The following is a 24,428-nucleotide window of genomic DNA, read 5'->3' on the forward strand; positions in this document are numbered from 1 at the left end:
TTAAAAATCTAAATAAAAAGAAATTTAATCTAAAATCATTTAATTAAAAATGAATAAAAAATTTTATTTAAAATCTCATTTAATTAAAAAATAATTCAAGAGAAATTTGATTTTAAAAAATAATTAAAATATGTAATTTATAAAATCATTTAATTAAAAAAATAATTCAAAAGAAATGTAATTTAAAAATAATTTTTAAATTTTTGTTTAAAAACTCATTTAATTAAAAAAAAATAATTCAAGACAAATTTAATTTAAAAAATAATTAAAATATGTAATTTATAAAATCATTTAATCAAAAAAAAAATAATTTAAAAGAAATTTAATTTAAAAAGAAAGTAATAAAATCAGTAATCAAGTGTGGGTATGACTTATTGAAAAAAAAAAGAAATAAAATCTTTGGAAATTAATCTGGGAACATACCATATTTCTAGGCGTCAAGGACACTACGGCCTCAAAACGCACCCCGATTTTTTCAAATGAAAATTTTGGGAGAAAGAAAGAAAATTTACAAAAATAAAATAAAAGTAACCTGACTTTTAGCCTGTTAGACACGGGGTAAATTTTGGAAACTTAATTCTGTGGTGGGTGGGGGGATAAAAACTGCAGCGTCGTTGGTGCCGGGAAATATGGCAATTTATACTCTGCCCGGATGATATGAAACAAATTGGGAGGTTTTAAATATTTGACTCCATCTGTGAAGTGGGTGAGAAAAGAAAAAATGAGACTATTGATTTAATTTACTTTATGTTTAAGTTAGATTGTTACCCATATTTTTAACATGATCATGCATGGACGACAGAATCTGTTACTAAATAAAACAAGTAAAATAATAAATCTATCAATTAATGCAGGGCTTTGTCTGATGCTGACGAGATTATCTCAGGTCCATAGATGATCAGCTACTCATATTCATAATTTATTGATTCAAGTTTACGTTTAAGTTAGATTTGTTACCCATATTTTTATCGTGATCAGCACATTTATCTGAACAGCTACTTACATTCATAAACCAATCAGTAATCATATCCACACCGGTACATCTCCTTTATATATATATATATATATATATAAAACTACTTCATTTACTCACATAAAATTAATACAAATTTACTCACATAAAATTAATACAAATTTACTCACATAAAATTAATACAAATTTACTCACATAAAATTAGTACAAATAATAATTAATACAAATTTACTCACATAAAATTAGTACAAATTTATGCGTGAACTTTAAGTATTTACTTCAAAAGTGCTCAATATGTAGGTAGAGCTAGTTTGTAAGTTATAAAACATATATGGCGATTAAGCTACACTGAATATTCCGCGTTTCATCCACTCTAGGACTCTTCATAAGCCTACATTATATATATATATATATATATATATATATATATATATATATAATGTATGTATATTTTGGCAGCAAGTCATTACTCAAGCACGTCTGATTGAACACGATAGAGTTTTCTTTTTTCCGATTTTGTTGGATATCTTTTCAATTCGCCGAGCAATTTTTTTTTTATTTTGGTTAGCATGTTGTATATAATGGCACCCAAAAGCTGTTGTTCGGCCATATTCTTCTCAAGCGCTTTCTATCGGTGCATCCGATTGTTGTCAGGAGTGATTGTTGTTGTCGTTTTCTTTTTTTTTTAACGCTTAGTGTATTTATTTTTAGTATTTTTTTTTTTTTGTTGGTTATAAAGGTGGATGCAGGATGGGTAGGGACGAATTATTTTTAATTTCGATTTTCTTATTTTATATTTTGTTTATTTAGTTTCTTGTTAGTTATTAAATACTGTTAGTATATTTGTCCCGGTGTTAAATGAGATCTGGTTGATAAGTGGCTGTAGTTTTTTGATAAGTATGGCTTCTAGTAATTTTAGTCTTCATATGCAATTGTTAAGGTATCGAATTATTGTATTATTAGTTAAGATATTTCTAATGTCAGACGACTGTAGGTTTTCATCATAGAATGTTAAGTGTTGTTTATGGCACTATTGTCAGCTAAATGATAGTTGAATCCAGCCAAAATAAAAAAGACCGCTTGGTGAATTGAAAAGATATATATGTATGTATGTATACTTTGGCAGCAAGTCATTATCAAAGCATGTTTGATTAAATACGACAGAGTTTTCTTTCTTCTTTTTTTTTCTGTTAATTTTCTCTATTTTTATGAATGCCCGTAGAGACCATAGCTTGGCACTGGGGTGAAGGAAAATTCACGTTGATGATATTGTATGTCAGAATCAAATCTTTTCACATTGTCTTCTCTTTAAGAGAGAACAGATTTCATTTTTAGGAGACGCTCTTTGTAGACTAGCTATTAAATCAATAATACCGTGTAATTTTCACAGGTTCACCTTGTGAATACATATGATTAATAGAATATATGTGAAAAGCATTTTTTTTCTGCTTTTTATCGCTCTTTACCTTTTATCATTGCTTTTCCATATGTATAGCCGATGAGCTGTATTGTTGCATCATCTAGTAGCTGTTAATCAGTTGTTTAACTCAGCTGCTTAAAACTCGTGTATAGAAACAAACACTATGGAAACTTGTGGGCGGTTTCAAAGGTTTTATTGCGGAGAGAAAGTTTCTTCACAATAGGAGAGACTAACATTAATTCCTTCGAAAAAATAGGTTAAAATTATTATTTTAATTTTTTTTACTTAATTTTCTTACTTAGCTTTAAAAATGTATGACAGACAGGCAGGTCTCAAGAAAATATTCACTTTAGATTCTACGTTAGTCTTGTCTGGCTGCTTTCTTGCCCTCAACTACCTCAAAACTCTTTCCTGTCCTGAACACATAATGTCATTTCTATCTAATACTATTGACATCTGCTTCTTGCGTGTTTGGTCAAGGGAGTTAACTCATAATCCCCCTTGCTTTTCTCATGCTAGGTACACTGAATTAATTTCCGTTTGCCACCAGGTTGTCCTGACATGTACTTAATGTAACCCTCCCAAAATTCATACTAGTTAACATAATCTCTACCTTCCTGCATAGGGTCCCAATATATGATTTTATTAGTCATCGTCACACCCCCATCTGGCAGGCTGTTTCATGATATGGACAGAGAACATTGCCTTTCTTTTTGCTGCGACAAAAACAACGATGGCATATATTTTGGGAGTGCTCATAAAAACCATAACTTGGCTCTGGGGTGATGTCAGAATCAAATCTCTTCACATTGTCCGCTATTTAAGAGAGAACATTTAATTTTTGGAACGCTCTCTGAAGGCTAGCTATTAAATTAATGATTTTGTGTAATGTTCATGGGTTCAGCTTATAAATATCAGAATATATGCGAATAGCATTTTTTTTTTGTTTTAATCATTAACTTTTAATTTTTTTTTTTTGTTTTACTTGCCGGGCAGAATTTTTTTAATAATACCGTGTAATTTTCACAGTAAGTATATTAATAGAATATATGTGGAAAGCATTTATTTTTATTTTTTTTTTTTTAAATAATTGTGAATTCTCTTTATTTCTTTTTTTTTTTTTTTCTGTGGGTATGTGTTCCTTATGCTCCAAAACGATTGGTCTAAAATTGTGCAAAATTTGGCTTGAAACGCCCGTGATATGCTGGGTATCTCATCGGGTGGTAAAAAAAAAAATATATACTAAAAACGAACACTTATAGGCTATAAAGCTATTGGAGAAAAAAGTTCATCAACTTTGACTTGAAGCACTCTGGCATGCTGGATGTGTCATGAGGATGTCAAAATTATGCTACTGGTGATACTATTATAAAACATGTTTAAAAACCTATTGGTATAATTCCACCAAATTTAGCACGGAGCACTCTTAACATATGACAGGATTATAATTCTGCTACTTATGCATTAATGGTATAATTTATAAAAATGTATGTTTGTTAATGATTACATACATATATATATATATATATATATATATATATATATATATATATATATAATTATTCAAATTAGTAATACACAACTAGTAATATTTGCAGATTCAATCCTATCCTTAAAAAATGCTCAGTATTGAAGATAGAGAATCAACATATGAAAGGGAATAAAATAATGCAGATAAAAACATTTACAAAATTTGTTTGAAAACAAAGAATATAAAAGATTATTTCCTTATTCCATGGAGTATTTTTTATTCCTTGTTTTTAAATAATAAAATTTTTATTTGCATCGTTTAATTTTTCTTATATAATTTATTTATGGCAATAAGCTTCACAGAAATTTTTGTGTTTCATTCCCGGAGGAAATTACCAGACAAATTGTAATTAATCAAAGGAATAAAATGCAAAAAAAAAACTGAAAAAAAAAAAAATAAATAAAAATAAAACTGCATTGCCAATAAAAAGAAAAGGTTTATCCCTGAACATCTTCTTTTAAATAAAATTCAATTACCGGTGTCTTCTTATGAATATTTAATTACTTTCATTTTTGTTTAAAATGTTTTGTTCGGGACATTTTTTTTTTTAATACAAAAAACAAAACAATCCTATGTTTGACAATTTTAACACAGATTCAATTTTCATTCATATTTTTTCCTGTAAGCATTTCATTTAACTATTATAATTTTATCATTTTTAATTCAAACACATTCATAATGTTTTCAGTCCAAAAAAAAAACAAAACAAAACTTTTTTTTAAAGGTTTCTGGTAGGAAAAACTCTTATTTATAAATATATAATTTTTTAAATATATCGATATGCGGTTTTAATTTATAGGTTTTTAGATGAAATTTATTTTATTTACAGATATTTAGATATTATTTCATGTATAGGTATTTATAGATATTTTTCTGTTTATAAATATTTACATGTATATTTTTATTTATAGTTATTCATAGATAGCTTTTTATTTAGGTCTTTGGAGAAATATTTTAATTCATAGGTATTAAAACATGTTTTATTTCATAGGTATTTAGATACTTCTCTTTATATATAGGCATTTTTGATGTGTGTATATTATAATTATCAATATAAGTAAAAATAAATTTACGGAGCTTTTCAACTTCTGCAAATTTATAGATTTGTTTTTTATTTATAGACATTCACAGAATTAACCAAAAAAATTTACATTTTTATTTATTTAATTAATTGTATCAGTTATGGATATTTTATTTCTAGATATTTATTGATATTTACAGATATTTACAGATATTTACAGCTATTTCTAAATATCAATAAATAATTCCTATTTCTAACGATCTTGTTCATTAGTTTATTTTTATTCCCTCCACACACACACACACACACACACACACACACACACACAATACACACATTTTTTTTGTTTGTTTATTGATTTATTTTTTATTTTTTGGTCGAGGGGAAACATTTGTAATCATTGATAGAAAAAAACATTTTATTATCAAAAAAATCTATTTTTTTTTTAATTTGTTTTTCTCTTTTTCTTTTGAAAATAATTTTTTTTCATTTCAACTTCTTAATAATTTTCTTTTTTTTTAATATGTCCTTATTTTCTTTTTATTTTCAATTCTTCTGTCAAAAAGCATTTTATCAAAAAAAAAAAATGTTATCTTTTTTGTTTTTTATTATTCTTTGGAAAATTTTTTTTTTTTTTAATTTTTAATTTTTGAATAATTTTTTTTAATATGTCCTTATTTTCTTTTTATTTTCAATTCTTCTGTCAAAAAGCATTTTATCAAAAAAATGTTGTCTTTTTTGTTTTTTTTTATTATTCTTTTGAAAATTTGTTTTTAATTTTTAATTTTTTGAATAATTTTTTTTAATATGCCCTTATTTTTTTATATTTTCAATTCTTTTTTTTTTCTTTTTTTTTTTTAGTATAAATCTTTTTCACCAATGTAAAATTTTCCAATTCTAACACGATTTCTCCTATCTAAAAACCCCACCAAAATTGGTAAATGCCGGACACATGCACACCGTCTGTTTTTTTTGTTTTTTTTTTTTTCTATGAGTGTGCATATATACGTGTGCGCGTGTGTCAATCTCAGCTGTGATTGCTAAGAAACAAATCGAACAATGGAATTAAAAAAAAAAGCAATGTACATTGAAGCAAATTGTCAATCATTCCAAACAATGTATAAATAATAATAATAAAAAAACAATGTATAAATAAAAAAAATAATGTAAACCTTTCTTCAACACCATTATTAATATATTATTTCATTTTTTTTTTTTTTTTTAAATTGGAATTCATTATTGAGATGAGTATTATTTATATTAATTTATTTATTGCGGACTATTATTCTAATCTTTATTAGTTGTTGTTTCACAACATTTCGGCCAACCATTCCTCTGGCCTTCGTCAGGTGTTAACCGTGATGGATAGGAACATGGTGAGAAGACAACAACTACGGATGGCAGTGATTGCTGAGAATACAGTTAGGAGATTCGGAGTTCCTATCCGTCGCGGTTACCACCTGACGAAGGCCAGAGGAATAGTTGGTCGAAACGTCGTGAAACAATAACTAATAAAGATGAGAATAATAGTCCGCAATAAATAATAATAATAAAACAATGTATAAATAAAAAAAATAATGTCAATCTTTCTTCAACACCATTAATAACAATGTGTGTTATTGGTAAGTAATGAACAGGGTTATGACAACAGCATATTTTTTTCATTGTTTTGGCTCTCGAGTATATATCCGACACAGTTAGACACAGTTAATCAACCGAGAACCACATCACTCTATATAAAAGCATATAAGATATTAACTGATACACACTCGAGAGTCAAAACAATGAAAAGAATATGCTGTTGTCCTAGCCCTAGTAATCATTAAATAATTTTTTTTGTTTTGTTGTTGTTACACCTACACACAAATGTTTCTGATTGTTTGCAATTTGCGGAACAAAATAAAAATTGCCGAGCCATTACCAAACAGTCAGTTAGTACCAACACAAAATGAAACAATATATACGATATAATCGCATTGACACACCAGTTCCTATTAGATCACTGAAGTTAAGCAATGTTGAGCTTAGTCAGTACTAAAATGGGTGACCATTTAGGAATTCCCGCTGCTGTTTGAGCTCTCCGTTTATCTCGGCATTGTTTTCAGTCGTTCAGCACTTCTTGCTACTGGACTCAAGCAGTGTCGATTCAGGAGAAGTGTGGTTGGGGCTTGTGCAACCATTGCCTAGAAATGGCATGCACAACTACCCTTAAAGGGGATGTCCATTGTCTCTTAAGACTAAACAGAGAGATTGATTGATCGAAAATGAAACAATTTAAAAATAAAATTTTTCCCTGATTTAAGGTTAGGGCCTGATAATCCCTCCCCCCCCCTTCCCCCATCATGTTAAGAATAGATTTAATTAGATCCCATAATCTTAAAGGAAAACTAAATCTAGAGAGTATAGAGATATATGTGCAGGACAGGAGACTCCAATGGTATGGTCACATTGAAATCATTGGCGAGAGTTCTTAGGGTAGTAGATGTAGAACAGTTCAGGTAGCAGGTTCAATTTACAATATAAGGCCAAGTAATATGGAAGAAGCAATAATAATAAACTTGAGAGAAAGAGGGTTAACTAAAGACCTTGCCAGAGATAGGTTAGTTTTCAAGTTAATTTCTGAAAGCTGCCCAAGCATGTAAAATGATGATTTAAAATGATGATTTAAAACGATGATTTAAAATGATGATTTAAAACGATGATTTAAAATGATGATTTAAAATGATGATTTAAAACGATGATTTAAAACGATGATTTAAAATGATGATATACAACGATGATTTAAAATGATGATATACAACGATGATTTAAAATGATGCTTTAAAATGATGATTTAAAATGATGATTTAAAACGATGATTTAAAACGATGATTTAAAATGATGATTTAAAATGATGATTTAAAACAGGAAAGTTTTTATTTATTGATTTATTTATATTTTATTTAATTAATTATTCTTTTAATTTTATTTTATTTTTTTTTTGAAGAGTTAAAATTTATTAATCCCTAACTTAACCCTTTGTATACTTGGTGTTATCTGACTTTTAAAGGTTTTTGGAGGGTCTTTTTTTGGGGGGGTCTTTTTTTGCAGTTTTCAAATCGTAACTGCTTTGGCCATTTCTGGTCATTTCTATAAATCACAATTGGAAACAATCCGGAACATCTGTGTTGATATGGGTGCTTTTCTGTAAAAGCACTGTTTTTATTTTATATTTTTTAGTAGTGTTGATTTAATGGCAAGATTAATCGGAATCAGAATCGAGAATTGAAAAACTCAGAACTTTTCGGAGTATCGGAATTGGAAAAACTTGTGCCTGTTTTCCTATGCAAAAATCGATTCCTTTAATGATCGTTGTTTTTCTTTTATTTGATTTTGTTAAAAACAAAATCGTCAACTGATAGCATCAATAATCAATATTTATTGATTTTTTTAACTATCAGTAAAACTAAAGTCTATAAATCACAATCCGCAGTGTGTTTTACATTTGAGAAATATATATGACTTTTTACAAGGTTTGATGGTAATCGCAGGGAAAAATAACATCTTTATAGTTTAATATTTGGAGATTTATAAAGAATAGGAATCTGTAATTGTGTCAGAATCGGAAATTTGTTACGGAATCTGTAATTGTATCAGAATCAGAAATTTAGTACGTAATCTGTAATTGTATCAGAATCAGAAATTTAGTACGTAATCTGTAATTGTATCAGAATCAGAAATTTACTATAGAATCTGTAATTGTATCAGAATCAGAAATTTACTACGGAATCTGTAATTGTATCAGAATCAGAAATTTACTACGGAATCTGTAATTGTATCAGAATCAGAAATTTACTACGGAATCTGTAATTGTATCAGAATCAGAATAATAAATTTAGTACGGAATCTGCAATATTATCAGAATCAGAAATTTACTACGGAATCTGTAATTGTATCAGAATCAGAAATTTACTACGGAATCTGTAATTGTATCAGAATCAGAAATTTAATACGGAATCTGTAATTGTATCAGAATCAGAAATTTACTATAGAATCTGTAATTGTATCAGAATCGGAAATTTATTACGTAATCTGTAATTGTATCAGAATCAGAAATTTATTATGGAATCTGTAATTATATCAGAATCAGAAATTTATTATGGAATCTGTAATTGTATCAGAATCAGAAATTTACTACGGAATCTGTAATTGTATAAGAATCAGAAATTTACTACATAATCTGTGATTGTATTAGCACCAGAAATTAGCTACGGAATCTGTAATTGTATCAGAATCAGAAATTTACTACGGAATCTGTAATTGTATCAGAATCAGAAATTTACTATGGAATCTGTAATTGTATCAGAATCAGAAATTTGCTGCGGAATCTATAGTTGTATAAGAATCAGAAATTTAATACGGAATCTGTAATTGTATCAGAATCAGAAATTTAATACGGAATCTGTAATTGTATCAGAATCAGAAATTTAATACGGAATCTGTAATTGTATCAGAATCAGAAATTTACTACGGAATCTGTTATTGTATCAGAATTTGAAATTTAGCACAGAATCTGTAATTGTATCAGAATCAGAAATTTAGTACGTAATCTGTAATTGTATCAGAATCAGAAATTTACTATAGAATCTGTAATTGTATCAGAATCAGAAATTTACTATAGAATCTGTAATTGTATCAGAATCAGAAATTTACTACGGAATCTGTAATTGTATCAGAATCAGAAATTTACTACGGAATCTGTAATTGTATCAGAATCAGAAATTTACTACGTAATCTGTAATTGTATCAGAATCAGAAATTTAATACGGAATCTGTAATTGTATCAGAATCAGAAATTTACTATGGAATCTGTAATTGTATCAGAATCGGAAATTTATTACGTAATCTGTAATTGTATCAGAATCAGAAATTTATTATGAAATCTGTAATTATATCCGAATCAGAAATTTATTATGGAATCTGTAATTGTATCAGAATCAGAAATTTACTACGGAATCTGTAATTGTATAAGAATCAGAAATTTACTACATAATCTGTGATTGTATTAGCACCAGAAATTAGCTACGGAATCTGTAATTGTATCAGAATCAGAAATTTACTATCGAATCTGTAATTGTATCAGAATCAGAAATTTACTATGGAATCTGTAATTGTATCAGAATCAGAAATTTGCTGCGGAATCTGTAGTTGTATAAGAATCAGAAATTTAATACGGAATCTGTAATTGTATCAGAATCAGAAATTTAATACGGAATCTGTAATTGTATCAGAATCAGAAATTTAATACGGAATCTGTAATTGTATCAGAATCAGAAATTTACTATAGAATCTGTTATTGTATCAGAATTTGAAATTTAGCACAGAATCTGTAATTGTATCAGAATCAGAATAAGAAATTTACTACGGAATCTGTAATATTATCAGAATCAGAAATTTACTGGTGAATCTGTAATTGTATCAGAATCAGAAATTTACTACGGAATCTGTAATTGTATCAGAATCAGAAATTTACTACAGAATCTGTAATTGTATCAGAATCAGAAATTTACTATGGAATCTGTAATTGTATAAGAATCAGAAATTTACTATGGAATCTGTAATTGTATCAGAATCAGAAATTTACTATGGAATCTGTAATTGTATAAGAATCAGAAATTTACTATGAAATCTGTAATTGTATCAGAATCAGAAATTTACTATGGAATCTGTAATTGTATAAGAATCAGAAATGTACTATGGAATCTGTAATTGTATCAGAATCAGAAATTTACTATGGAATCTGTAATTGTATCGGAATAAGTAAAAATATTGGAATCATCCTATCACTAAATTTCCTTAACACTCACAGAATCTATTAACTCAATAGTGATCCAATTTTATATTATAGATCATACTATATATTATGTCTGCTCCAAATTTACAGCCGTCCTCCAAACTTTACTAATTCCATCACTTGTACAAGGAAAATGGTATAAAAGGTACTGTTTCTCCCAATTTTGGATACGCAAGTGAATAACTGGATAAAAGTGTCCTCCAGTTTCCAGCAAAGAATGTATTTATTTTTCGTCTATTATGAGAAGATGTGGTGTGCTGGAAAGTGGGGAAACCATACCAATGCACAAGAGCTAATATATTCTGATCCCGTAAAAATTACTTGAACAGCCCTGTCAACATTCTGTAGTGAGAGTGCTTCAGGCGATTAGCTATAATCTTAAGTGAGAAGATAAGGCTTGGCAGGGTAGATCTCATAAACTTACTTGAACTTAGGAACTCCTGTGTTTTGCAACGCATGAGACAGTCAAAGTATAGCATTATTGTCGATCTGAAGCCAGATCCAGTGTCTCTCTAGTTGCTTCCCTTTGCAATTTAATCTCACGCGATTATCTATTTCCAGTTCATTTTTGGTCTTCCTCTCCTTTTTTCATCAGGGTTGGAGCACTTGATCAGCAATTCTCTCTGCAGCCAATGTTAGGGTATATTGGAGCCAGCTGAGACATTGTTTGCAGATTATTCGTGATACTACCTGCTGGTTAGTGTGATCTATGACTTGGTTTGTAATTCAGTCCCTTCTTTTGATCCCTAAAATTTTTCCAAGGCACTTGGTATCAAACGCATCTAATTTCTTATCTCTCCTGCATTACAATTCGTAGTCCATTCTGGCTTCAAAGGATGAGTATTTTCCATCTATTATATAAAAATAAAAACATGCAATATAAAAAAACAAACATAAATTAGTAATGTGTTTCACATCTTAGGAAACATTTCATAATGTTAAAATTGAAAATCTTTGAAAACCAAGAAATGTTAAGAAAATATTAAATGATAAAATCATCTTTCTTTTATATATATATTGTCCAAATTTTCTGTATAGAAACATGCCTTTAACATGATTTTTTCTCTCTCTTCATATTCGGATAGTATTAACTCCAGGAGGGCCGAAGCTCTTTTTACTTTACAAAAATCATTGAGTTAAAAACAAAAACTAATTGTTCTTCCTCTCCTTTTTACATTGAGGTTGGAGCACTTGGTTAGCAATTCCCTCTGCAGCCAATATTAGGGTATGTTAGGGTCAGCCTAGACCTCATTAGTAGATTATTGATGATACTTTCTTGGTTAGTACATGGTTAGTACATGGTTAGTACGTGGTTATTACTTGGTTAGTAATTTGATCGCTCCATTTGATTCCTAGGATCCTTCTGTCACTTGGTGTTGTGAAGGAACATAACTGGCTATACACCGGTTACAAACTGTATATATATATTGGACTGTTTGGCAGACAGCGGCAGACAAGCAGTCGCAGTAAGACGGATAGTCTTACGTGTTGATTATCAGACTTTCTTCCCCATACTTGTTACTATGTACTTCTATTTACCTTAGGCGAGCAGCCTTACGTTTCTGTATTATAAATAAACCCCATTACACATACCACTCGGTGTAACTCACGTTTGTCTTTATTTCCTAAGTATTTAGGAATATAACAATGGCGACGAAAGGATGTTCTTTCTTTCTCTTAACAGAGATAAATTACCGTACCAAGGACTGTGTACAATGCAAGGATTTTTTGTTTTACGAAAAAAACAAACTACACAAGGATTTTTGACCACGTGCGTCAATGAATTTAAAAATTTTTCCTACCTAAAGTAGCGAAAAGTACGGATTTTTCTTCGTAAAGAACTCACAAGAAATTATAGAAACATGTTCAAGGTAAAGTGGAATTTATATTTATTTTGACAAGTAAAAAAAAAAAAAAAAAAAAAAAAAAAAATGGTCGCAAGTTGAATTCGAAACTACACTAAAGGATTACGAGTTTCGAAAGAAAAAATATAAATACAACGACTATTGTACCATTTTATGCCACGTGGGAACGGCAGCCATATATTTTTTTTTTTTTTGGAAAATTAATTGTTTGTTATTGCCTTTATATAAATAATTGGAACTATTTGTCGTAGGAATATAACACTTGGAATCAAACGAATCTAATTTTTTTCTATTGACTGGTTTTGAGATGCCAAGTTTCACTTCCACATAGCAGTGTGGACAAGACGCTGCAGTTATAAAACTTCATTTAAATCTGAATGTGATTTTTTTTTTGATTATTTGGATTGTTTGGACTATTATTTCTCATTTTGGTTGTTTTTTCCACAACGTTTTGGACGATGCAACCTCTAACAATCTTCAGGCGCATTCACACTGGATGTTATTGGTGAATAGTGAAAAATGTTTTTTTTTTTTTTTTGCTTTCCCAACGAACGTAGCCGTTAGAAATTCAAAACGCAAATAGTGCCAAGTTTATTTCTTTTTATTTAATAAATCTGTGTCCATTCTGTTTTTGTTTTTTTTATATATATATAGGTTTATATATTTTTGAGAACAGTGAGTTCTGTTGTTTCTCTAGATCTTTCAGAGTTGGTTAAATGCTGCTGAGGCCATACCGATCCGGCACTGAGACTCATAGTCAATACTGCCTCTCTTGTTTATGGAGTTTTCTAAGTAGATCCCATAAAGCTGAATAAATATCACAGCTCGACAGGAAAAAAAAAAAAAAAAAAGAAACAAAATGGCCACCCCTATCACAATCGCCTAGACTCTTGGCTGATTTTCAAAGATGGGTTCTTGAGTTGCATGCTTATTGTAAAAAAGGAGACATCTTTTTTGCTGCTAAGTATAACAGGATTTTGTTTTGGGCATTTCTGAGATATTTGGCAAGAGTAGGGGTGTTAAGTGTTGAGACATTATATTGAACAGAATGCAGTCTCGATACTGAGTGTGAAATAATTTCCAGTAACAAAGATGGCGGCTAAGAATCAAATGTGGTTCGTGACATAGCCAACGGCGAACTTGTATTTAGTCGTTTCGGCCCCGACCTTGGCATTATCTACTGCCAAGGCCTTATTTGGGGTCCGAAACAACTTAGGCACCAAGGCCAGTAAGGAGAAGTGGGGAAAAATAGGGGTCTTTGCTAGTCCTAGGCTAAACTTGCGTTTGATAGCAAGTACTTTATTAAGAAAAACCTACACTAGAGTTTCTATCACGCACTATTTGCAAAATCGCCTAACATTCTTACCAGGACCTACTTAAAATAACAGCTCCCCAGCTTACGGGATGGCAGGCGACATTCACGCTGGATAAAATTGAAAAACAAATATTTACAAGAACAAAACAAAACTTATCATAGCCAACGGCGAACTGATTGAATCCAAAATTCGACAATTTTTATAGTAACTTTGGAACATTTTCATTGGTTGATTAACCGGTGGTTATGAAAACGATTGTCGAAATCATTGGTGTCATTAGTAGTCAAAAACATTTTACAAGGGTATTCGATTTTATTCTTTTCATTGATCTCGAAGTTTGAATATATTTATCTTGAGAAATAAAAATCTATTTCAATGTCTTTATTTGCTTGTCTGCAGACAAAGTTGTTTTAGTTCTTTTTAAGACTTAGACATCGCACAATGACATCATAATAGACAAATGGATTAAATTACTAAATCGTGACGCGAGTTAATTGCAAGAAAAAATTTTTTAGTTTAGGTTTTTTTTTTTTTTACATAAGTATCACCACATTATCAAGGCCAAGAGGCCACTCAAGGATAAGGGTTAAAGAGTGTACAGTAGAAATTGGACAATATAGTAATCATTAGTAATGAAAATCTGGTAAATTTGATAACTTATATGGAACGGCTCATCAAGAACTTATTTACGTTGGACTTGAACACAACCATATTGTAGTCAGCCGGAAAGCAGGAAAACGGAAGACAATTCCACAGGCGTGCAGTTCTAAGAAAGAAGCTTTGTTCATGGGATCTACGTTTAGGTTTAGGCACAGATAAAGAGTGGGGGGAATTATTGATAGTGTTTACAGCTAGACGAGTGTTTCTTGTGAAAGTTTGGCGAGGAGGGACCATAGATTGAAGCTCAGTCGAACACTTTCCATGAAAATAACGATACATCAGAGACAAACTTGCAACATCTCTTCTGTGAGATAGAGGTTGCAAGGAAGAGAAAAGGACATCTCCTACGAGGTATAACTTTTTTTTTTTTTAATATTATTATACGAGGAATCTTTTGGAGTTAAAATATTTTGAGAAATACACATTACATATGTGAACATTAGCTAAAGTTAGTCAATATGGCCCCAAAGATGACCATTTTGGATAACTTGTTATCCCTGATATAATGTTTACATATTTAAAGTGTGTATTTCTCAATACAAAATGTGTATTTCTCAATATATTTTGACTCTAAAGATTCCGCATATAATAATATTTAACAAAAAAACAAAAAAATTCATGCTTATACAGATTTTATTTTTTGCAATAAACTCTGCGATTTAGTAACTTTGCCAATGAATGTGGTTAGAAACAGTTACAGCCACAGTTAATTGTTATTTCAGTTGTGCTGTTGTAGTTCTTGTCATTAAGACTTAGATCTTGCAGAATGACATCCTAATCGGCATGGTGTTGCCTCGGGTGATAGCTAAGGACATCAGCTGAAACATCTGCGACATTCTACTTGTGTTGTATGGGGTATGGGGGGATGCCATGCTAAATCCATCAGGGTTGAATGAAGGTGAAGTGTCTGTCTCGGAATGCAAAGTTGTTTATAAGATGTAAGACAGGTGAAGTTGTAGGTCCAGTTCACAGGGGAAGGCCAAAGAAAACATGGGAGGAAGTGATAAAAATGGACATGAAGGAAAGGGGGGATAAATAAAGACCTGGCCAGAGATAGGTTAGTTTGGAAGTCAATTTCTCAAAGCCATCCAACACATGCCAGCATGTAAAACAGACGTCAAACTGAATATAGCTTCTGCCATTAGTAACAAGCAGACCATTATAACTATCAACCAAAGAAAGAATCTATCAAGCATATGCATGCAGTGTCACAATATATAGAATTGAAACCTGACAAGTGAGGGTTGAAGACATGTGTTGCATGGAGAGAAATGATATGAGAATGATGTGATGGATGTGTAATACGAGTCTTAAGGCTATGCTGAGTCCTAGTGACCACAGAGTATGATTAAATCTGGACAATATAGTGAGATGTGTGCATGGCAGTATGGTATGGCCACACTGAAAGAATGGATGAAAGTACTTGTGTTGGAAGATGTAGAACAGTTGAAGTAGCAAGTCCAGTTCACAAGGGAAGACCAAGGAAAACGTTGGAGAAAGTGACAAAAATGAGATTGAGAGAAAGAGAGATAAAGACCTGACCAGAGATAGATTAGTTTGGAAATCAATTTCTCAAAGCCATCCAATACGTACCAGCATGTAAAACAGGCGTTAAACCAAATACGATGCTGATAAATATTAAAAAAACAGAAACATCAGGGCACATAAATGGACTACATGATACATAAAGGAAGCTGTAGCGCATATGGGCTGAAATGTAGTATAATATGTTAACTAACGGGACCTGTGGAAATTCCACAGGGGACTCATTCATATGTAATATACTGATGTTGGCATTCTGTTTATGTTCAGCGTAAATGGAGATGCTCTGATATTGTTGTAGCTCTTTTGTTAAAACTGCAAAATATTTATCTAAATTAGCAGGGATGCCTGGCATAGCCTGGTCATAAAATACGCTTAAATATGATATTTTAATTTATGCAGATTTCGTATATATTATTATAGAGTAAAATTTTCTATTGATTTTTATATATTATAAAGTTGTGATTTCAAAAATTAAAAACAATTATATCCATATGACTTGGGTGCATCAGCTTAAACCGAAACTAAGACTTATGAAGAAAAAAAAATATATGTATGTAACTTTTCAGCTATAACCGAAACCAAAACTTCACTATCCTGAGGTAGAGCTTGGTCCCCTCTAAGGCCTGATTCCATCAATGGCCGTTTTCCAAGAGAATAAGTTCAAGGTGCACGTGGTATTGGACTTTCGTGAGCTGAATAAACACGTCTAGGCCTACATGGCACATGTCGATGTCTGCGCACAAAAGAGTAGCAGAGGAAAGGCTCCAATGTGTGTTGTTACTTGACCTTCGAAGGGTATATCTACAAGTGCATGTGCATAAATCCTTGTGGCCGTACCAGACTATGATCTTTGAAGAAAAGAGGTACTGCCTTTGGGCTCAATGTAGCACTATCTGTCATCCTAGCTATTGTTGAAGCTACACTCTCCAGGAAGAACGATATCTGGCAGGCAACGTTGACATATATTGATGATGTGTTTATCAATGAGGATGTGGTTTCCACAACCAAAGTGAGAAAACATTTGGCTGATTTTGGATTAGCAAGCAAGAAACCAGAGCAGCTGCAGATAGGTGCAAGAGTGCTTGGTCTATCAGTTCAGGAAAAGGGGAGCAGTCTGGTATGGGAATGAGGGAATTAGGTCACCAGCATACCCTATGTTCTTACCCAACGAAGTGTGTTCTCATTTTGTAGAAAGTTAGTTGGGCACTTCCCAGTAGTTAATGGCTCAGAGTGACTGCAGCGTTCATTAAAAGGAGAGTAGTGGATGTGACAAAAGGTTGGGATGACAAAGAGACTGATGGTCCTTTAACAACAATCATTGAAAAGATATGCTGCAGGAGTGCACTAAGCAAACCCTGTATGAGGACAGTGGTGTGTGTATCATCCTGAGCTAGATGTGTGGGTTGATGCAAGCTCCTTAGCCATTGGAGTATCACTGGAGCACAATGGAGCCGCTGTGGAGGATGCAAGCTGGTTGCGAAAGGAAAGAGATATGTAGCGTATAAATCTGGCAGAGCTTGATGCTGTGCTAAAAGAAGTGAACATGGCATTGATGTGGGAAGCAACCGTGCTGCATCTTCACACTGACTCTGCCTGTGTGCACAAATGGATCACGGACATCTTCACGGGCAAGGCTAGGGTGCATACCAAAGCAGCGAGTAAAATGCTAATCAGACGGCGACTTGATGCACTCACAAGTTTGGTCAAAGAATATAAACTGTCTGTAGGTGCTGTCCTAGTGAGGTCAGAACATAACCAAGAAGATGTTCTAGTGAGAGTACCACACTGATGGTTTGATCTCATCAAAAAAACGGTTGAACCTTCGTACTGTACAGGAGACATGTCACCAAGTAAGTACGATCTTGACTGGATGAAGTCTGTCCATCACTAAAGTGGCCACCCTGGTATAAGACAAACGTTATACTTTATCAAACAAGTGGATCCCATGATTCCCAAGGCATTGGTTAGGGCTGTGGTAAGAAATTGCGAAAGCTGCCACTCGATTGACCCACCACCCACACGTTGGCAAAAAGGGAAATTAAATGTTAGCAACACTTGGTTACAAGTGGGAATGGATACAACCCACTACCAAGAAAAACACTATCTGTCGTTCATTGACTGCGGCCCATGAGGTTCTCTATCTGGCATCATTTGAGACAATAGGACACGGCAAGCATTATCAGCCACCTAGAAGTCCTGTTTTTCGAGTGTGGCGCATCGGCAGAAATACTTGTTGACAATGATATAGCATTCAGCAGAACGTAACAATCTATTGGTTCCGCAGAGTTGACAAAATAGGATTCACAAACAAACCGCTCTCATTCGAACCCGGAATCCGTCCAGTTCAAAGAAAAGAGAGATATGCAAATTGTGGTACTGTTGCGATTAAAAGTCTGAATATAAGGACGGCATTTTTTGCAAGAGCGACACGATGTAATTGTGATTTTATGAAGAAGAAAAAGAGAGGGGAAGGGATGATTGCTTTGCTCACTTGGAGTTATTTTTTGTACACTTCGGTGGAAAGAGAAAGATCGACATTTTTTTTTTTGTGCACAAATCTATTCGCCAATTTAAAATATCAATTTAAAATATCTTCAAGCTATTCCGGCCATTATCATGGCGCAAATCCGACTAAGCAGTGACATGGTGAAGCCATTTACTGGCGAGGGAAATATAGTAGCATGGCTAAAGAAGTTAAGATTGGTCGCAAAACGCCAAAAGATAGATGATGTGGCAAGCCTGTTGCCATTGTATCTGGAGAGCATGCATTAGCCCTCTACTTAGAAATGAATGAGATTGACCAACTGGAGCGGATAGAAACTCGATTAAAGATTACAGATGGTGAGTTCATGGCCTACAGGAAGTTAACCATTGTGAAATGGTATATGCAAATTGTTGTGCAGTCAGATGACAATGGACTCCATATAAGGACATTTTTATTTTTTTTTTGCAAGAGAGACAGAATGTAATCTCTTTGACGCAATCGAACGTAATTGTGATTTTGTGAAGAAGAAGAAAAAGAAAAATAGAATACGACTGTTGACTGCGTGGGCGAAAAAAGATGAGCAAGGAAAAGTTCTGAACCCCCTTTTTTTTTTGTCTTCATACATTTTTGATAATAGCTACTCATCCTAGGCAGGCATCCAGCTTTCATCAAAAAAGAAATTTGAATGGAATATCGAATTCACGTATGGTCCACACTTACATGTATATCCCAGTCAGGAGAACATACAGCTTCTAGCATTTCCAACTGGTCACCCATCTGGAACTGACCATGTTCAACGTTGCTTGAATTTCGTTATTAGCACGTTTTAAATGTCTATTTCTTTGGTGCATGTGACGTTCATTGTTAGATTTTGGCATTCCTCCAAGTCTTTAACTTAACATGGGAGGAAATGATAAAAATGAGAAAGAGGGATAAAAAAGTACCTGGGTAGAAATAGATTTGTTGAGAAGTTAATTTCTTAAAGCCGTCCAACACATGCCACCATGTAAAGCAAAGATGACGATGATGCTGCTGGGTGACATTAAACTCATTCAGTGTCACATGCGAACCGACCAGAAAAGAACAATTGCTTGCAGTCTGTTATGATTTCCAAAGTATGTAGTTCACTAATATGCTAATGAGGTGCCAAATTATTCTTGTTTACTTATGGGTGATAAAGCCCAGCTATGCTAATTACAGTATTAGCCAAGTCAAGCATACCACATTGACATTCCAATATATTGGTGTTAACAATGATTTTTAATTGAAAACATTGTTTGTTTTTTTGTTTTTTTCTCATATTCACCTCTTACAAAGTATATCGCCACTTGGACGGAAAGGGTAACTATTTGGGGCCATGTCTAGGAAAGATTAACAAGATAATTTTTTTATGTTTGTAAAATGTTTTTGACTTGTGATGGGGGGGGGTATGAGACGAATGGATTCACCAATCTTTTTATAACTAACGGCTGTGCTAAACAACCAATCAAAACGTCGCAAAATTATTATAAAAATCGTTGAATTTTGGATTCAATCAGTTCGCCATTTGCTACGTCAAGGACCGCATTTAATTCTTCGTCCCCATCTTGGTTACTGATCTGAACTATGCCGCCATCTTTGTTCAACATAATATCTCAGAACTTAAGAGGTTACCTACGCGACGGACCGCATTTGATTCTTGGTCGCCATCTTGATTACTGATCTGAACTACGCCGCCATCTGTGTTCAACACAATGTCTCAAAACTTAACAATGTTACATCTAAACTTCTGCATATCAATATAGCCAGGGAAGCAGTCAGCAGGAAGGGAATTCCAAAGTCTAGCTGTGCAAGGGAAGAAACTATTAGGATAGAAAGCTTTCTGGCATTTAGGGACATCAACAGTGAAGGGGTGAGGTATTATTGCTAAGCATGTTTGTCGGGTATATGTACGGTCGAGGAAGTACAAGTGAACACATCCCATTAAAATATTTGTGAAACAGGCAGTGATGCAACATTGCGGCGATGGGACAGGGGCTGGAGCTTAGTTGATAGAGTGGGACCGATTAGATTGACAACTCTTTTTTGGACTTTATCTAAGAGGGAGAGGATAGTGGTAGATGCACCAGCCCGGATGTAGCAACAATACTCCATGCATGGGCGAATGGTGGCCTTGTAAAGGTACAGGATACTCTCAGGTGTGAGTAGTCTTCTAGCTCAATAGAGGGAACCCACTTTTTTTGCAGCAGCCATTGCAATGTCCTCTATGTATTTGTTCCAATTCATATTACCTGCAAACGTTTGGCCGAGGAGTTTGTACAGTTTGATTAGAAAATAATTGCATACCATTAATCTGCTTGTTTGCTGAAATATAATTCTGACAAAAAATGACTATAATAAGAAAGTGTATAGCATAAGGTGCTATTTAGAATTCACTATTGGCGCCAGCATTCGACACTAGCTTTCCAAGATGCCTGGGGACAGCACCAACTGATTTCACAAGAATTGTTTACTTCTTTTTTTTTTTTTTACTAATAAATCAACACTTATCAAGGCTAAAAACCCATCCGAACATTATGGTTAATGAAATGAACAGATTGACAGATGAATGGCGATGAATATCATGAGAGGATTTAAACCATGTACTGAAGTTGAAATAAACATTATCAATAAATATTGAAGATATTAAGAACATGAAGCCTTAACCAATAAAATAACTCGAAAACGGTTGATATGACATAACAAAAAACACATTCTCATGTAATATGATGATAATTTATACAGACCGGCATGATATTCAAGGATAGCAGACATGCTAATGAGGTACCGGATTATTGTTTACAAGCTACTTATGGCCAAAGCCGAGCTATGCGGATTGATGTATTGGCCGAGCCAACCATATTACACTGACTTGCAGTGTACTGATAGTAAGAACGATTTTTGTCGAGAGTGCCCAAAAAAAAAGGGAAAATTGTGGAATTTAGCGGGGGGGGGGGGGCGCTAAATTCCACAATTTTCCCTTTTTTTTTAAAAATTTTTTCCTGTTAATATTATCGATTACAGACTTAAGTTTCAGATTAAACAAAAAAAAAAAAATTGGAAAAAAAAAAAAAAATATTTCATAACTTTTTACGTGGGGGTTCAGTTTTCAATTATAACGTTGTACTAAATTGAACACGAACTTTGCGACCACGATGGCAACTCTGAAGGAAAGTAGGGGTTAGAACGGAAGGGTTAAAAAAAAAGGAAGATTTCTTTACCCCCCTTCTTCCCTCCTCCCACTCTCATGTATGTATCTATCCATCTCATCTATGTACGTATCCATCTATCTATTCATCGTGGTCACAAAGTTCGTGTTCAATGTAGTGCAACGTCATAATTGAAAACTGCACCCCCATGTGAAAATGTCACAATTTTTTTTTTTTTTTTCAATTTTTTTTTTATAATCTGAAATTTACGTCTTTAATCGATGATATTAACGGGGAAATTTTTTTAAAAAATTGAAAATTATGGAATTTAGAGGAGGGAGGGGCACTCTCGACAACGTCCGCCCGATTTTTAATTGAAAACATTGTAGTGGGATTGGAAAGTAATTCCCTTTTCTTAATGTGCTTACTTTTCGGTCGTAAAACATGCTTAGATATATTTTAATTATGCAGATTTCGTATTTATTTTCACAGAAATTAGATTTCTTGTTGATTTTTTTAACGATAAATACGGTTAAGTAGCGTCTTCGCCTTGAAGATCGTTTTTTTTCTTTTTTTTACTTTGAAAATCGACTAATATTAAAATATTGGACGTAGATAAATAATATCTACTTTTTTATTATCATTATTTTTGAAACAGTTAACAGATTACTGTTTTAAAAATAATAAAAAATAAATAAATATTGGTACTTGTACATTTTAATCAAGACATTAAAAAATGAAAATATCGAAAAAAAAAAGTTTGTATTGTACGTATCCGTTTTGGACTGAAGATCTCCGAAAAAAAAAAACTCCACCAAATTACTCAGCCAATTTTTGGTCTAAACAGTTGAAATTTTACATAAAGTGTATTCAGACATAGGGCAAGATTTTTAATCGGTTTTTGGCCGAAATTTTGGCTGCCAAGGGGTCATAGTTCAAAAGATTTGACCTTTGCGATCTCTAGCAAATTATTCAACCAATTTTTGAAATTTTACATAAAATATAGTTAGACATGCAGCAAGCTTTTTAATCAGTTTTTAGGCGAAAATGTGGCTACCAAGATGTCAAAATTGAAAGAGTTGACCGTTGCAGACTTTACCAAACTTTTTTTGCCAATTTTGGGTCTAAACACTTGAAATTTTAGATGTAGGTGTCCTGGACATGAGTCAAACGTTTTATTGTATATATATATATATATATATATATATATATATATATATATATATATATATATATAGGCACATAAAGTTATTAACAGTACATAGGGCCCGAGCAAAGCCGGGCTGAACTGCTAGTTATTAAATATTTAAGATATTAAGAATTTTGTAGCGGACCAGAGTATAATACCTTTGTTGTGAGGCGACCGATCGCTTCTTGGAAAAAAGCCTTTCTTGGACATACACGAAAACGCACACACACACACAAACATTTTTGCTTTTATATTTAACTAGCAAAGGGTACCCGGCATTGCCCGGGTGGTTGGACGTGAGTGGAGGGGTTAAAAAAAAAAAAGTAAGTATGAGGATCGAACCCGAACTCTTGAGGCAAAGTTGTAAATTAAAGTGTGAAAAAAAAAAGTTAACCATTGCCCCACTGCGAGATGCTTAACGGAAACATATTACGATTTATATGCGATATAAAAAGTTTTAAAAAGTTGTGAAGCGACCAACCGCTTCTCTGAAAGAAGCCTTTTGTAAACATACAGAAAAAGCGAACACACATACATACATACATACATACATACACACATACATACATACATACATACATTTGCGCTTTTATATATATAGATAGATGTCCCCAGGATTTGCTGCTGCATTCAATATTCAACTTTTTACAGATGGTGAAGAGATTTACACACTTCATTATGTTGCATTGTATAGAAGCCGTCCCTCAGCAAAACCTTACAACTGGATGTCAGGTGGCTCACACTCTCTACTTCTGTGTGGCAGAAACTGCACTTGTTGTCATTGCTGAGAATATGCATTTTCTTAAAAGAATTGGTCATCAAGCCTTGATCTTGGGCAGCCATTATAATACTCTCCTGATCCTTCAGAGAGGAGTTTGGTAGAGACTTTTCACACACACTCAGACATGGACAAAGTCACTTTTTAACAGTTTCGAACCCAATTAGTGAAAACTGAGTTTTGCTAAACTGGCCGAAAACTTCGTTTTCAAAAAATAATTACCTCCCTTGTTATAATTTGAACTCTCCTGTTTACTTATTTATTTTTGCAGCACTCAATTTTCGCTATTTTTTTTTTTTTTTTTTTTTAATATTTTGATTAACAATTAATTTTCTATCTTATAGTTTTTCATAATTTTTGGATATGTTATTGTGGCATGACAAATAAGACGACAGATGTAGATATAAACAGTATTTTTGAAGGCTTACAATGCAGTCGTTATGAGCAGATAAATAAATAAATAAATGATAATTCAATAATGTTTTTTTTTTTATATTATTTTTTTTTATATTTATCTATTTATCTATTTGAATTGTTTTTTTTTGTTTTTTTTAAACTGTGGATGGTACTTATTCCAAAGGTCCTTTCGGGTAATAACCCATCATCAGTGGAAAACCGCCACTTTACAATTTACAGCCTAGAGAG

The sequence above is a fragment of the Euprymna scolopes genome, chromosome 33, assembly GCF_053919585.1.
Source record: "Euprymna scolopes isolate OS-2025 chromosome 33, ASM5391958v1, whole genome shotgun sequence".
NCBI lineage: Eukaryota > Metazoa > Mollusca > Cephalopoda > Sepiida > Sepiolidae > Euprymna > Euprymna scolopes.